Raw genomic sequence first — 18337 nt, 5'->3', positions numbered from 1 at the left:
ACGGTTGCTGCTGGTGTGTTTATAGTACGGTTGCAGCTCGTTTTGTTACATTCGTTATTTGCTTCTACTTATTTCTTATCAGACAATCAGTTAATTGTTGTCCAAATGCAATGGCAAACACCCTCAGAATTTGACCCGATAAATGTTGGTTTACACGAGACACAACTATGTTCTTGTTGCATGTTGCAGGTTACTTGTTTTTGTGGAAACTCACAAGTGGTAGTTTTAGTTGCAACCTTATATGGTCCACATTATGTAAAGGTTCAAGTGGGATGGTCCAGATTTTTGGTATCGGTTAAATCTTGATTTCATATCTAATGATGCTTTAAACTGTGTCCTCCAATGGTATGACACCCTGAGTGAAAAGACCCAATTAATTTTCCAGATGGATTCAGATTAGAGAGTGAGTTCTTTTGTTATTACTAATGAACTAGAGAAAGTAGAACCGATTGATGAAACGGGAAAGGTGTTTTCATGTGAATCTATAAGCCAACCAGCTTCAGCTACTGTTGTTGTAGTAATGTAAACATACAAAATGAATTATCTCTTCTTGTCTCTCTGGTGAAAGATGATATAACTTCAGTTCAGTTAATGAGATGAAAAGAATGATTGGATGTGTGGATCATTATGAAGAGTGGCGGACTCAGGATTTTTTTCCTGGAGGTGCGGAAATTTTTTAAAGATGTTAGACACCTAGCTATATAAAAAAATCGGTTCATAGCGGGTCGGATCGGGTCGGGTCGGGTCATATAAAACAAGTAGGCTTTTTTGAAGAAGGAATTTAGGAAAATTGATCCGATTTTCTTGAAGAAGGAATTTAGGAAAAAAGTAGGCTTTTTTGGGTTTTAGTTTCATGAATATATTAGGCCACATGGTATGGCGTCGGAAAAAGCAGGCGGAAAGTGGTGGCATGGGATGGCAAAAGAGCATCTCCATTCCGTGTGGGTGCGGCAACTAAGGCATGCGGCAAGGGGGTTAACGATCACGGGTTTGCTGCCCTTGCCCAAGTGAATATGGACATTGGGGTGGGCCCTTTTTAAACATAGACCAATCACTTTTTGTTTTTAATTTAAAAAATGGGGGCTGCAAGAGATGCAAGAGAGGCAAATACATTTTTTGTCATTTGGCAAGCTGGGAAAATAAGTAGTGAAATCTGATGTGAGTGATGCTGATATAGGAGAAGAGAGATGTTGAAATAAAACAGATAATTCAATTGTTACTCCATTGGTTGGGTTACAAATTCACCACCCAAAACCAACCGGGCTACGGGTCTACTCGTTAGTTTCAAATACACCTCCAACAACTAGAGGGTGGTGCCTCAGGTCACCTTCTCAACTTGCTAGGTTCAAGTTAGCAAAGGCAATTGGATAACACCAAAAAAAGGGTGAAGTTTTTCATACACAAAATTCACCACCACCTCTTTCAGTATTAGGTTACCGCCCATGGACATCTCAGCATAATCACGCCTGCCACTCTTAGACTAGGCTCGTAACGAGCGCTAAGGGCGCCGAATTTAGGCTGGTAACAAGCGTGAGGGGATGGGAGCATGTGGTCCACCAGAGGGTGGTGCCTCAGGTCCCCTCCCTAGATGACAATGTTGATGTGACAATCTCTTTTTCACTTCACTAATATTAGAACTTAACCGACCCACTAACCTAACAACCGACTGGAAACTGACTGACACACATGGACTGATAATAAAAAAAAAACTGGATTGAAACAACGTGGAGGGGTGATGGGCGATGGCCAGCGGATACGGGTCAAGGCTGATCGCGGGGTGATGGATGATCTAATCCACAGAGCGGACCTTCATTCATATTTCACGGGCTATTTTGTTGAACTAACATATTGGGCCAAATATCAGGCCTGTCGCTGCGACTGACTTTGTAGCCCAGTCATGTTTGTGTATTGGGTTAGTAATGCATGCTTGATCTAATTGTCTTCCAGAGGGTCTTTTATCATGTTTTCAAGTTTTAACCGATTATTTTTGGGCTCAAAACTACAACACAGCTAATGTTCTAAGTTTGGGCCCAAAAATACAATACAACGATTATTTTTTGTCCCAATTTCTAACTTCTTTTTTTTGGCCCAAAACATAAACTGCAGATGGGAACTTTTGGTTGAAAAAAAAAAAGAAGAAATATATATAATTTTATTTAAAAAGCCTATATACTTGCTTGTTTTCCACAACAAGTCTATCAACCCAATTCCCTTAGTCTTTAAACTTTTCTAAAATGTACATACTTTAGAATTTTTTTAACGATATTTTCTTTTTTTTACAAAATTGAATGTCATTTTACCAAATTTTAGCAATTTAAGAGTTAACGAGCCATTATATAAAAAGTTCAGAGGTAAGAGCATGTGACTTAACTTAAATAAAAAAAAAGTTCAGTGACTTTTTGGTGTACTTTCTACAGTTGAGGGGATTTAATATATCAAAACTATGTTGAGACTTTTTCATCAAAAATAAAAAAAAGTGAAAAAGTAAATTAGTTTTGGAGTAAGTTACGTCTTTGAACCTGAGTTCTGGTCTCTTTAAGACCATGTGTAGTGGGACTTGAAACTAACGTCTCTTCCTTGGGTATGAAGTGACATGTAGCAGTTCAGTCAGCATTGAGGCATTATGGGGCATTAGTTTAAAATGGGTGTAGTGGTATAATGCCCAATAATGTCCCATCCAATGATTACCCATTTCTATTTTCTAATTTTCTATTGGCCCATTGAATTAACTTTTTGATCAACATGCGTTTTAAATCAAACAGCCAAGCCACTTTTTGAAAGAAAACGCCTAGGGGGCTGTGTGATGGGCATGGTTAGGCACTGTGAGGAAAAAAACACCCAATTCCTTTACCATTACATATGCTCTAATCATTAAACTATTCGGTCCAAAATGGAATTGTGTAACCAATCAAGCCTTGAGTTTTCATATTGTAAGTAATAATCTCAGTCTAAATAGCTAACTCTGTTACAAAAATGTGTTAAATCTCCTCGCCTACTTATCACAAAAGAGACAGTTTAGTCATTTGTTAGCTCTTGTAAATCTTCACTTAAATTGAGAACCTACTAATTCAAAAATAGAACTTTATTTTTAAAAATTATATAATATAAAATCTAGTTTTGATGGGTATATTTTGTTTACCCAAACCATTTAAGGTTAAACGAATGAAAGGAACAAGACCAAATTTTCATACATACAAATACTGCTACTAGGATCAACATGATTAGAGCTCACAATAGACCCTTAACACTCGGCGAGAAGACTAAAAGGTGACATGTCCTTTGCTCGAGATCCACAGACGTTCGCTAATTGCCAAAAAAGTCCTACAAAAAAGAACATTATTAGCCTCACCACACAGAGCCTTGGGAGGGGGGGGGGGGGTTTCGTGACCAAGCTCCAGTGTAAGAATAAGTTTCGTGCCTTGGTATGGATTTAAGGTAATAAATTGGTCGGAATGTTTGGTTTAGACCTTTGAATTGAATGTGAGAACTCAATTTAGACCTTTGAATTGAATGTTAGAACTTAATGCTCTTTGAGAGTTAATTCTCGGGTAGTCGGGTGTCCAGAGTATGTTTTTTGTAACTTACCTTTGTTTGATCTTCGCCCTTGCTTATATTAACGAGGCTCATCATTCGAGGTGGGCCGGATCTTGCAAAGGTTATTGAATGGCATGCTGGACAATAAGAATATACAAGCACTATGCAGGGGAGTTTCCTTTTCAGTGGATTATGAGATTTTCTCATTAATGCATGCTTTTTCATGAATGCGGGTGAGAGGTCACATCGCATGGTTCCCTGCCGGAATAGTGACTTATGGATGTTGGTCATGGTCGGTAAGATGAATGTCTTTGATCAAGTCTTCACTTTTTAGCTTGGTTAACAGGGGGAATGTTATGTTGGGCCTAAGCCCAGTTCCTTATTGAGGGATAATAGGCCCAGACGAGGGAGCCCACAGGGTGACCCTCGTCGTCGGGGAAGGAGATAGAAATTACAAATGGGTAATTGAGTATTTTTTGTGAGAAGGGGAAATATGTAATTAATTAAAAAGATTGTGTAAATATGTAATAAGGTCTCTTGTGAAGGGGATATATATAAAAATCCCACAATTAGTAGCCCATATTCTCACTTAACAGCTTGTAGCCCATTTTAAATCATACGAAAAAAAACTGCATATAAAATAGGATTAATTTCATATATACCCAAACGAAACTAAAAATATATAGTTAAAATATCAAAAATACCCAGTTTATTTAAAAACTGTTGTAAAACAATGGTCTATTAGCAATCCATATACAACTATACTAAACATGAGAGAACAAGACTATAGAGAATAAGTGAATAGGAATTCTTTTTCATTGAGATATCAACATACAATACAAAGAATTCTATATATAGTGTTCTTACATTAATACAAAGGACATGAAGAGATGGTGGTTACATATGTGGAGAGTCACCACATTATGGTGCATTCATAACACTCCCCCTTGACTATCCACATGATAAAATATAACAGTCTACTATTCTTTCTCCCCCTGATACAGTTCTAATACGCTAGGTGATGCTGTCTCATTAAAAACTTTGCTAGGAAAACCCAGTGGGATAAAACCATAGCTAAGGAAAAAAGAGTTTAGCGCGTATTTTCTCCCCCTAATACTTTTGGATCAGATATGTTGCCTCATTAAAAAAAAGCCTTACTAAGAAAACCTAATGGGAAAAACTTAGTCAAGGGAAAAATAGTGCACTACGCATTATACATAATTAACAACATGATTTATGGATCAGTAATGTTGTCTCGTTAAAAACCTTACGAAGAAAACCCAATGGAAAAAACTTAGTGAAGGGAAAAATAGTGCAACATTTGAGATTAGAACTGTAATCTTACCAATACATCTAGTAAGAACGTAATATCAGATGTCGTCTTGTTTGCAAGATACGTCAATGCTCTGATCGCAATTAAGTATGGTACTTCTTGACTAAGTAGTTCAACATCCCTTTCTTGGGGTTGATAAGAATATTTTTTCTATGTCAAGCAATCAGAAAATCGTTCATGTACTCAATGAATGAGCTTTTTCTATGTAACATCTTCTAGATGTAGTCAGATTGATGAGCAAAAATAGTACATATATACTCGAACTACAGATCGAGAATAACTACCCTTTGTAAAGGTCATTCAAAATTTTCCTCTTTAGTTTGAGAGTTCCCTCTCGATGATGTTTACATTATCACTGTAAGAGTGAAATCTTGTTAAATAGATGTAGCTCCTTTTATCAAAATTATACCTCTCTTTTCAAAGTATAGTCGACTGTACCACATACGAGTAGTTTCCTTTAAGATTCATATATATATATATATATATATATATATATATATATATAACACCTATGGAGTTATTGTTTCATAATGCTTTGAGCATTTTTAATCCTTCAGGGGGTTTTCATACAGATGTCATTTGCAATTATCTCGTACATGTATACGGTGATGACATCCATAAGTTGTTTTATCTTAAGTCATTCTGAGATTGCGAGGCCGCTTAAACATTTAAAGATTATCGCATCCACTACAGGGGTATACGTTTCCTCGTAATCAACTGCTGGGATTTGGGAAAAATCTTTATGTTAAAATGCGTGCCTTACATCGCAAAAACTTATTATTTACGTTTCCTTTTATTTAAAGACACCCATTTATAACCTACTGGTTTGACGTCTATGGGTGTTTGAACTGCTGGTTCGAAAACGTTTAGTTTGTCGAGCAAATTTAGTTCAACCTTAAGTCATGTAGCCATTTTGGCTATTTGTGTGCGTACACTCTTGCACACTTTCTATATACGTAATCTTTTTTTTCATCGATTACATCTATTGCTATAGCATAATCAAATATATCATTTTACACGTGTTTCATTACGGTTCCATATTGTACTTATTTTGTATATAATTCATTGTGATCTCATATTTGTTTGGTACTAGAGTTTCTTTTAGAACTCCATTAGCCTCTTTTGGGGTTTTGACAACAACCTTCTTTAAGGTTTAGTATGCAACCACTTCTGGGGTTTTGTATGTAACCACTTATGGTGTTTTATGTGCCACCTCTTTTGGGGTTACACCAACTGCGTTACTCTGCTCTTTTTGTGTTTTGTGGGTTTTATCTTTTTGAAACCGATTTATCTCTCACAATTTATTAATATGATAATTGTCACACCCTAACCGATGGCGGAATCATCGGGGCATGGCACTGAGCGAAACAGATTGTCCAGAAGTTTCCATAACAACTATTATCACTATTCAATTTATGTAATACGTCCCATGCCGTACCTCAAATAGTAAACAAATTATTACAGATAACATCTAGTCAAATATTCTGTTCCGACAACTCAGATTTAAATATAAATATTGTTTATCTATGTCTAGAGACTCAAGCTGCAAGATCTACAGACAACTATGCTCTAGACTTTTATTCTAGCTTCGCCTTCCTAGCAGATAAGCATCTTAAACACCTGTCACATACGTTAAAATAAAGTCAATACATAAAATGTAAAGGTGAGCATACAAGTTTGATAATAGCACATAGGGTTCGAAATAGTTTACGCATAACCAGCATGTACACAGAGGAAAACGAAGCATGTTAATTATCGACATGGATCTATCGTTACCAATGACTGCGGGTTGACTGCCCGAGGCAGTTCGCAATACATGATTACCACCGTAATCCATGCAATTAATTGTCCTTAACAACCCCCGTGTGAACGGGTGCTGAGTCCAAACTATAGTACTATCGTCGTTAAGGCAGGTAGATAGCATTCCACGTGTAAACATAACAACAAGCATTCATTTAGTCACGTAATACATGCGGTAACGGTTAGCATTTAAAGTAATTGAGTAGTGTGTCGATTGTGATATAGAATAAGTAACGTATGTAACACCCAAAAGTGTTAAGCAAAAAGGGTTTGAGTATACTCACAGTGATTAATGGATTGAAGGGAGCACTTGAGAGTAGGGTTAGCATGAATAGTTTGATAGTATAACGATAAGCAACGCGTAAAACGGAAAACAAGTGTTGGAGGGTCGGACAGCTGGTCGATCGGACGGTAGTCCGATCGGGCGGCTGACCGTTCGGTTTGACAGTCCGTTCGGACAGCTGTCCGGTCGGTTGATGTGTGAAAATGTGTATATTAAATTCGAACAAGTTTTAAAAATGGAATCACAACCTAAACCACACACAATCGGCCAGTGCACCGGTCGCAGTGTAGTGTAGATGGCAAGACCGGATATCAATCCGTGGACACTATATGCAAACTCTAGATAATGAACCTCTATCGAATAAGTAGTCAAATTTTTTAGATTTGTTTTGAGTGATTTTAATTAATTAATAACTAAAATAAGCAAGAAAACGTAGGAACCAAAACAGACAAACGAAGCAAACACGCGAGCAAATTGTGATCAAATATATATGAGATAAAGGCTACCTAGGTGTCGAATCCTTAGAATCATGCAATGCTAATGTGACAATGCTAGAGGTTAAATATCTATTTCCCTCGATTGACCCCCCGCTAGAGATGTCCCAAACAAGAAAGCAAGACTAAATGTGAAGTGCTAGAACGAACCGGCTCGAGCTATCGATACCAAATCCTACGAAAATAGAATCCTTTTGACCTCAGAGACAGTTATGTTAAGAGAAAATCCCACAATCGCAAAGCAAACCCAACTTTGATAATTGGAATCCTAGGAAACCCTAATTACGATGCAATAAACGAGCCCGGGCTATCGGTCACCCAATCTACCCACCAATAATTAGCTAATAACCTAGCTCACCCTAATCGTCTTTCGAGTCACAAGATGAGGATGCAAGTTTTAATATCGTGATTTTAATTATTAATCAACTTGGTCAATTTCTCAACACAATATTCAACCCGAAAATCCTAAGATAACCGAATTAAATTAAATCCTAAGTCTAGGGGGAATTTCTTCGTGCCTAAACCGCTGAATTTATTGACTAATAACAATCAAAATATACCAACATGCAATATCAAGATCAATATCAAAGAAAGATTATGTAAATCACATCAAATAACCGAAATCATGTCAAATATGCATTACAATCATCTAGTTCATCAAAACCTAAGAAGTATGAAAAGTTTAGCCAAGAATCATAGTCATGAAAAAGAAACAAGTCTGAATCGATTAGCAAAACATGTTTATAATTTTGTAAAACACAAAGTCTAACAAAACCAAAAATAATAAATTGCAAACCCGAACTTGAAACTTGATCGTGGCTTGAGGCTCGAACCAATCCTTTCTTTTCTTTTTTTCCTCTTGATCGCAGCCTGCTTGTTCATCGAACTGTTCAGCCGTCTAACTTCCTCTTTTAAATAAAACTTGCGAACCCTTTAGTCTGCCGTCTGATGTGATCCCGCTCCCACCGTAGGTTTTTCTTTTTAATTGTAATCCACTTAACATTTCAATTGGCCCAATAGAACCCAACCAACTCACAAAAATAATCACACAAGTCTGACTTTGGTTCTCTTTTGCGGCCCAATACTTCTGATGATGTTTTCGAAATTATAATAAGCCAAATCCTCCACTATGTTTCGAAAATAATAAATAGCATGGAGTCCTTTTTTTTCCCTTCACGTAAATGCTGATGTATATTCTGCTGGGCTTTATTTTTTCCTTTTAAATTCAGTTAACTCCAAGGCTTAATAACCTACTCAAAACAATTGAATTGACCAAGAATTAATCCACTCACAATCATTATAACCAACTAAAGTTTGCAATTAAAAATATTAAATGAACATTTGTTTTTACTCATTTTAGCTCACTTTCTGTTATAATCACCAAACTCCAATCCCGAACCAACTACGAATGGATTTTAATAAAAAACAACCATAAAGTCACTCAAAAGTGTAGGAATAATGATATAAAATATGTATATTCTAGACCCTATCAAATATCCCCACACTTAACCTTTTGCTTGTCCCTAAGCAAAATCCTAAGCATCGTGTCCAACTTAAACACTTAACAATAAAGCAAGTCTCAAACAAATTATAATGCGAACTACGAAATCATCAAACACAACAGTTTCGCAAGGCTTACAACGTTCAAAAGGTTGACGAATCATAATATTTAAATGAAAACGGGCCTACCTAATCAAGTTTTTCTTACCTTCAAGCAATCAATTATGCACTGTCAACACCCCTCACAATGTCACTCATCTCTCGGCTAATAAATATGTAATTTCGAGTGAACTCTCAAAACCGAACTATGAGACATACTATCATAAGCTTGTACGCCAATCAGATCTCCACCTAATTGTTAGAACTCGTCACAGATCAAGAGGGCTTTAACGGGTAGGTAAGGGTTAAGGGTTTTTTTTTTTTTTTTTTGGAAGAAGTGGCTAAACACGTAATTACACAATAAACCGGATAAGCACGAAATAAATACTAACATATTGGTCATTTTGACCCACAACTTTATTCTATTTTTTTTCTCTTTTTTTTCTTTTTTTTCATATTTTCTTTTTCTTTTTTTTTCATTTTCAAGATAAAGATAACAATAGCACAATACGATCCGATTATCAAATCAACAACGGGTAACAAACGAATGGTTTTAGGCTTAAAGTGGTGTCTAGAGGTAACGGTGAAACGGGTCAAACACAATGGCTACACAAATAGGGTGATCCTAATGCCTCTGTCACATCCATGTCAAATCCTAACCGAAGGTCTCAAACTGTATCAAAACGCACAAGTTCTAAAGTGATGCAACAAAGTTGGTAAACACACATGAAACGAAAGTAGTGAACATATAAATATGAAACATGTAAAGGCTCAAATCTCACTATCATGTGGTAAATAAAGGCTACCGATATTGACAATACACAACTAATTAACTCTCCGGCTCCATCCACTATCCTAGGCATCCCAAACCCTTTTACTTCCCAAAAACCGATTTAGTCAACCTACTATCCCGCAACTTAAAGAAACACGTGCTTTCCAACTCGTAAATTCGACAATTAAACCGTTTTTGACCGACGTTTTGAAAAGGTTTTTGTTTTCTACGCGCTAAAGGACCGAGACTCGCAACGAACTTACTTTTTTTTCAATTTTTTGATTTTTAACTTTTTTTGTTTATTTTTTTATTTTTTATTTTTTTGACTCAAGACTAACTAACTAAGACCTAAACGACAGTTTCCCATCCCCACACTTAAACTCTACATTGCCCTCAATGTAGGATGGAAACCGACTTAAAAGACTAAAAATAAATAAGAAATAAAAAAAACTAAGGGCAAATTGGAAAGGACTTAGCTGGTTTTATATTGCGGAAGCTCCAAAACTCTCGTCCAATCGAGCTCGATCGTATAGCATTTCGGTCGCGATCGGCTCTGACACTGACTGGTATACTTGGTAAGTGACTTGAAATTTGATAAGCAGCTCCAAAATCACCTGAATGGAGATTGAGTACGGGTGGTACATATTCAAACCTGCAAAACAAAAACAAGCAAAACCAAAGCAGCACCGACAAAAAAAACCGACTAAAAAAACTACTAACTTAGACTCATGGTACAAAATAAACGACTCAATATACAAAAAGAATAGAAAACTGCAAACAAACCGAACAAACTATACAAACTCTACAAAACCTCCCCCACACTCAAACTCTATCAGGAGGTTTCTCCTTTATCCAGCCTCGGTCCAACCCGTTTAATTCCACTTGTTCCTTATTATTAATTAAAATTTTAATGGTGGAATTGATGCGTGTGTAGTTTAATATATTTTTAATGTATAATTAAGCCCTTTTTTACACCTTTAGCCAAGTTTTAAATTTATAAAACACGATATTTACTAACACTAAACACACATATGGGCAAGTGCACCCATCTTGGACGTAGTATAGTGTTGGTAAGATACCGAGGTCGTCCAAGGACACAAGAGCTTTTAATACCGGTTTATCCTCAACGTCTAATCAAATCAAAAAGTTAGAAAAGGTTTTTAAACTAAGAAAATAAAAACTAACTAAATGCTGAAAAATAAAAATAAAATAAAAACAGATAGACAAGATGAATCACTTGGATCCGACTCGTGTATTAGTATAACCTTTGATTATTTTCGCACTTTTGCACTTGTTTAAGAGATTATCTTAGTTATTGTAGTAGGCCCTTCTTTTGAAGGCGACGTTACCCTCAACCCAGCAGTTTGAGTCAGCAAGGATACAATCCTAAAAGGTTGGATTATTGGAAGATAATGAATTAAGTTATTAATGCAAATTATGGTAGGCCCCGCTTTTGGCGGTGACGTTACCCTCGGCTAAGTAGTCTGAGTCAGCAGGGATACAGTCCTAAATAGCCGGGTTATAGTATTAATAGTAGTTAACTTATGAGGGGGTCAAAGAGTTTGGATCCCCGCCATCCAATACCTATGGGCATTGAAGGAGATCCTACTAAATTTGACCCAGGTCCCTTGCAGGACCTCTAAACGTTGAACAAGGGCAAGACCCTTACCAAACCGTTCCCTTAACCCCCGACCACGTAGCCAACATACCTCCATATAGACCGTGGAGATATGAATGGTGAAAATCTTTTATTTTATATAGACAGTAAAATAATGCCAAGACACCACGGACAAACGATAAGGAAAGATCACCTTCAACATAAGCAACTAGTTATTAAAGTCATTAATATAAAACCAAATAAAAAGTGCAAAAGATTAAAAATAAAAAGTGTTATACTAAACACTTGTCTTCACCAAGTGATGTAAGAGACTTAGGCAAACACGGCCTTGATTGTCAAGAACTCTTACTATCAATCTTGGATCCCGAGACGACTCACACACTCTACGATGGACAATGGATGATGGTGGTGGATGATGGTGTTATGGTGGTGGTGGGTGGTGGATGAAGTGTGAGAGAGGTGGTGTGCCAAGGGACGAGTTGGAATGAAACCAAGCACTCCTATTTATAGGCTGAACAGAAGGCTGGGCACGGCCCCGTGTCCGCTGGACGCCCCCCCTGCCCGTCTGACACTCTCTCTCTTCATTAATTGTAATTCGCAATTACAATTAATGCGCCTGCTGTACTTTCGCCACGCCCCCGTGCTCACTGGACACGGCCCCGTGGTGGGCAATAGAAGCTTCTACAGGTTTGTCTTTTCTGCTGCTTCTTGGGCACGGCCCCGTGCTGGCTGAGCACGGGGCGTGTTCAGGCTTCTGTTTTCTTTTCTTTGCTTGGGAGGATGCCGTTGTGGGTTCGGACAATCTACTTTTGTTCCTTTTCTTGTATTTATGTTAGAATTAGCTGTCTTTTTGCTTCTTTTGTGAATTTGAGCTCATTTCATCCTGAAAATACAAAAGGAAGACAAAAACACTCTTTTTCCAACATTAGTACTTAAAAAGGGTTAGTTTTATGCCTTATTTGATGTAATTTATATGTTGCATTTTACACACATCAAATACCCCCACACTTGAACTTTTGCTTGTCCTCAAGCAAAACTCTTTAATATGTGGCTTACACTCCCAAATGGAATGGGTAAAAGAGAAGGTTTTTGGGCTTGTCTTTGAGTGTCGGGAATCCAAGATCTTTATTGGGTTTTATTTTTATTTATTTACAATCCTATTCGTTATGATTTATTTAGAACGTTTCATAAGATAAATTACTTATTTGGGCATGACATGCCTTTTTAAAATTTCATTTATATACAAGTTCACATACCTCACGGGAGAAATCACTCAACACTCGGCCGAAGGTGTATTTTTAGTGAATCACTCGAGAGCGGCATGGAACTTACGCCTACCATAGGCTTACCAAGTAATCAATCCTCCTCCTTTTTAACTTTATACCTTTGTAAATATCAATAGGACTTTTTCGGGTGAAGGGTTAGGCTTGGGCTAAAGGTGGGTGGTTGGGTTAGTGGTTAGTAAAAAGGGCGAAAAGCGTAAAAAGCGTCGGTTTTTCGTAAAACACTTTGTTTTTAGTGACTTTTTATTTTGAAGTATTTCTCCAAACAAGCTTTTGTTTGCATAGCTTTGTTTGTTTTTAACTTCATCATATATTATTATTATTTTTTTTCAGTCTCATAAAAGAACGAGCTTGCGAAAAACCGAGCTTGTTACTAAAATAAAGGGTGAAAAATAAAAAGGGTTTTTGGTGGGTAAAAAGGGTTTAGGGTAAAGAAACGAAAGGTTTAGGCTTAAAGGGGTTAACTAGGGGGATTTTGGGTAGGTAAGAAAAATTGAAAAATAATGGTGTAGAAAGAAAAATGGTTAGTCCTAATGCCTCCATCATTTACTTACTTGGGTTTAAGTTGGTAAGGACCGGGAATGAATCGTCGTGGCAAGTTCTAGAGTTGTAAGAACCAAGCGGCTATTCACACAAGAAACGAAAAATGAGCATTTAGTCTAAGGATGTAAATTTGTATGCTCAATAAAGGCTCAAAACTCACTTTTGTGGGAATGGGTTTTTAATGTGATCAAGTATATATAATCAAATTTTAACTAGATTTGTTATGCCGTTTCATAATTTTCTTATGTTGGTTCTTGTTATCACGACGCTCTCGGTTGTAAAATTTATAAAAATATAACCTTATTAATCTTGGGATTCCTAACTTAAACTTTAGACAAGTAAAAAAATGAATTTTTTTTTGAAAAAATTTGGGGTGTTTAGCGGTTCCAATAGAGTTTTGTGTAAGGCTTGTTGTTAGGACTTGCAAAATTTCAAGGTGTTAGCTTTCCCCCACACTTAAATTACACATTGTCCTCAATGTGTCCCAAAAATAAATTTTTAGGTTGATTGGATGTGTAATGTGGTGTTAAAAAGCAAAGATTTATTGTTACTGGCAGTCTGGACACGGCCCCGTGGGGACCGGACACGGCCCCGTGTTCAGGTGCCAGTAACAGAAATTAAAGAAATGAGACAGAAGCTTGGACACGGGGGCGTGTCTGGTGAACACGGCCCGTGTCCAGTTACCTGAACTGGGCGTTTTTTCTGCAGGTGGCTCAACACGGGGCCGTGTTGGTTGAGCACGGCCCGTGTTGAGCTTTCTGTAATGGAGATTTGTGTCGGGTTGCCTCGTTCTTGTGCATGGGGCCATTTTTCTCGTTCCCTTTTTCATCCATTACCACCACGAGTGTGTTTTATTCCTGCAAATTAAAACTAAAAGATTAAACTAAACTAAGGATAGTTTCGCGGAATGCCTCCGTGGCGCGCCACGTTTATAAGGGTCCTTGGCTAGACCCAATGTGAGGTTATATATTTTCTGAGTGGGATGCTTGGCGTCCCATGTTACACCGTCGGAGAGCAGCATCCAAACTTGAATCAATAACCTTCATGTAGTTGACCGGGTCGTCGTCCTCTATTCTCTTCCCAACTCCGAATTTTACTTCATCATCCCCATACCTCAAAGTGAGTGTTCCGTCATTCATATCTACCACTGCTTGTGCGGTGGCAAGAAATGGTCTCCCTAGTATGAGGGGGACCTCGGTGTCTTCCTCCATATCGAGTATGACAAAGTCGGCTGGGTAGACGAATTTGCTCACCTTTACCAAGACATTTTCAATGACACCTTGCGGGAATTTGACGGATCGATCAGCAAGTTGTATGCTCATTTTTGTAGGACTCGTTGTTCCTAGGCCGAGTCTTTTAAACATTGATGAGGGCATGAGGTTAATGCTAGCCCCAAGGTCGGCTAGTGCATTTCGAACGGGGGACTCCCCGATTGAGCAGGGAATCGTGAAGCTTCCGGGATCGATTTTCTTTTGGGGAAGTTTATTGAGTACGAGGGGTGAGCATTCTTCGCCTAAATTGACTAATTGCAAATTTTCAATTTTCTTTTTATGAGTGAGGAAGTCCCTCATGAACTTATAGTATTTGGGCATTTGGGTTAGGACCTCAATAAAAGGAATATTGGCATGCAATTGCTTTAATAGACTTTCGAACTTCGCGAATTGCTCATTGGTCTTTTGACGAATTAACCTACCGGGGTACGGAACTCGAGGAGCCTTGGTAGGCTCTGGTGACGGAGGGGAGTTCTTTTCCTGCAGAGGTGTGGGTACCGTTTCTTCTGTCGGCGGCGGCGCTTCTGCAGGCCCTACGGTGCGGTTTCGTAGCGTGATGAGATGAACTTGCGCTTTTGGGTTTGTTTCGGTATTGCTAGGTAATGCGCCTTGCGGTCTCTCGGCAAAATTTTGAGCTATTTGATTTAATTGTTTTTCTATGTTTTGAATACTAGCTTGTTGATTTCTAAAATTTGATTCTAATTGTAGAAATCTTTCCGAGTTTTTCTTTTCAGTGTCGGAGATGAGGCGAGATACAGTATCTTCAAGCCTTTCTCGTCCACTTTGTTGTTGAGTGAAAATTTGTGACTCATTTCTTGGTTGTTGAAAGTTTGTTCGTTGGGTTTGTTGGTTACTACTATTGCCGGGTTCTCTCCAACCAAGGTTTGGGTGGTTTCGCCATCCTTGGTTGTAAGTTCCCGTTGGAGGACCCGACGGCCTAGGTCTATTATCAATGTAGCTTACCGATTCTTGTTGATCGTCCGTTTCTTTCATACAACTCCAATTTTCATGTGGCCCACCACACCCTTCACAAGCCATAACCGAGACTGTTTTTGTCATTTCTAATTTTTTTATTTTTGAAGAAAGGGCCTCGATTTGCGCTTGTAAAGAAGTGCTTTCATCGACCTTTTGGGCGCCCGGGGCAATAGATTTATTGCCTCGGGGGGTGTGCCATTGAAAATTGGTTTGAGCAATTTCCTCAATTTGGTTATATATTTCATGCGGGCGTCGATTACCTAAAAGTCCCCCGAAGCTAGAATCAAGTGTCTGCCTTGTGTGTGGCAACAGTCCATTATAGAAAGTGGATACTTGTTGCCATATCGCAAGGCCATGATGTGGACACTTGCGTAATAACTCCTTGAACCTTTCCCAAGTTTCATATAAGGATTCCCCGTCCTCTTGTGAATATGTATTAATTTCAGTCATTAATTTAGCCGTTTTAGCGAGAGGGAAATACTTATATAGAAATTTTTGGGCTAGTTCATCCCAGGTGTTTACCGATCCAGCTGGGAGGGCGTTGAGCCAAGCTTTCGCTCGGTCTTTTAGTGAGAAAGGAAACATTCGGAGGCGGATGGCGTCATTTGATGCTCCATTGATCCGAAAGGTATCACATATTTCTAAGAAATTAGTAATATGTAGATGGGGATCCTCGTCCGCAAGCCCATGGAAGGTTGCGGAGTTTTGGAGCATTTGTATCAAGTGCGGTCGAAGTTCGAAGTTATTAGCTTCAACATTCGGTGCATTGATAGCAGCGCCTAGGTTACCTACGGTGGGTCGTAGGTAATCCATGAGGGTACGTTGGTCCGCCATTGGAGGTGGATTACCCGAAACTTTCTCTTGGTTTTTAGCTTTTAGTCTTTTTCTGAGAAAGCGTTCGGGTTCTTCTAGAGGTTCTTTTATGTCCTTATTAGAACTGGAGCTCATACACTATGTAAGATTGGCGTCTGGTTCAAGTCCTGCAATAAAAACAGAAAAGAATGCTGGTCAGAAGGTTCACCACGGCCCCGTGTTCAGCGAACACGGCCCGTGGTCGGAGTTACAGTGATTGTTTTCCAGATCCCAGTTACTGGAAGTTGGACACGACCCCGTGTTGCACCGACACGGCCCTGTGGTCAGCCTTCTGTAACTTGGAAAACTAAAAACTGCCAGTAACGATGCTGGGCACGGCCCGTGTCCGACCAGGCACGACCCGTGCTGAGCTCTGCAGAAGCTGAAAAACTAAGAAAATCCTAAAAAATTAAAAAGAAAAATAAAAATATGATTAGGCCGTTAATTCCTAACTTTCTTAAAATCCTTGTGTCCCCGGCAGCGGCGCCAAAAACTTGATGCGTGTGTAGTGTAATATATTTTTAATGTATAATTAAGCCCTCTTTTACACCTTTAGCCAAGTTTTAAATTTATAAAACACGATATTTACTAACACTAAACAATATGGGCAAGTGCACCCATCGTGGACGTAGTATAGTGTTGGTAAGATACCGAGGTCGTCCAAGGACACAAGAGCTTTTAATACCGGTTTATCCTCAACGTCTAATCAAATCAAAAAGTTAGAAAAGGTTTTTAAACTAAGAAAATAAAAACTAACTAAATGTTGAAAAATAAAAATAAAATAAAAACAGATAGACAAGATGGATCACTTGGATCCGACTCGTGTATTAGTATAACCTTTGATTATTTTCGCACTTTTGCACTTGTTTAAGAGATTATCTTAGTTATTGTAGTAGGCCCCTCTTTTGAAGGCGACGTTACCTTCAACCCAGTAGTTTGAGTCAGCAAGGATACAATCCTAAAAGGTTGGATTATTGGAAGATAATGAATTAAGTTATTAATGCAAATTATGGTAGGCCCCGCTTTTGGCGGTGACGTTACTCTCGGCTAAGTAGTCTGAGTCAGCAGGGATACAGTCCTAAATAGCCGGGTTATAGTATTAATAGTAGTTAACTTATGAGGGGGTCAAAGAGTTTGGATCCCCGCCATCCAATACCTATGGGCATTGAAGGAGATCCTACTAAATTTGACCCAGGTCCCTTGCAGGACCTCTAAACGTTGAACAAGGGCAAGACCCTTACCAAACCGTTCCCTTAACCCCCGACCAGGTAGCCAACATACCTCCATATAGACCGTGGAGATATGAATGGTGAAAATCTTTTATTTTATATAGACAGTAAAATAATGCCAAGACACCACGGACAAACGATAAGGAAAGATCACCTTCAACATAAGCAACTAGTTATTAAAGTCATTAATACAAAACCAAATAAAAAGTGCAAAAGATTAAAAATAAAAAGTATTATACTAAACACTTGTCTTCACCAAGTGATGTAAGAGACTTAGGCAAACATCTTACTATCAATCTTGGATCCCGAGACGACTCACACACTATACGATGCACAATGGATGATGGTGGTGGATGATGGTGTTATGGTGGTGGTGGGTGGTGGATGAAGTGTGAGAGAGGTGGTGTGCCAAGGGATGAGTTGGAATGAAACCAAGCACTCCTATTTATAGGCTGAACAGAAGGCTGGGCACGGCCCCGTGTCCGCTGGACACACCCCCGTGCCCGTCTGACACTCTCTCTTCATTAATTGTAATTCGCAATTACAATTAATGCGCCTGCTGTACTTTCGCCACGCCCCCGTGCTCACTGGACACGGCCCCGTGGTGGGCAATAGAAGCTTCTACAGGTTTGTCTTTTCTGCTGCTTCTTGGGCACGGCCCCGTGCTGGCTGAGCACGGGGCGTGTTCAGGCTTCTGTTTTCTTTTCTTTGCTTGGGAGGATGCCGTTGAGGGTTCGGGCAATCTACTTTT

The 18337-nt window shown here is 38.7% G+C and overlaps 1 non-coding gene across 1 annotated transcript; it reads left to right on the top strand.

Annotated features, from left to right (window-relative positions):
* The first annotated feature begins 15854 nt into the window (after positions 1–15854).
* On the top strand, positions 15855–15961 carry LOC118486249. Its single transcript, XR_004878101.1, has one exon. It is a non-coding gene; the product is annotated as a small nucleolar RNA R71 (small nucleolar RNA).
* The last annotated feature ends 2376 nt before the right edge of the window (positions 15962–18337 follow it).

Source organism: Helianthus annuus, chromosome 13 (genome assembly GCF_002127325.2).
Source record: "Helianthus annuus cultivar XRQ/B chromosome 13, HanXRQr2.0-SUNRISE, whole genome shotgun sequence".
NCBI classification, from domain to species: Eukaryota; Viridiplantae; Streptophyta; class Magnoliopsida; order Asterales; family Asteraceae; genus Helianthus; species Helianthus annuus.
Note: the sequence above shows the minus strand (reverse complement) of the source record. Positions and strands in the feature narration are given on the sequence as shown.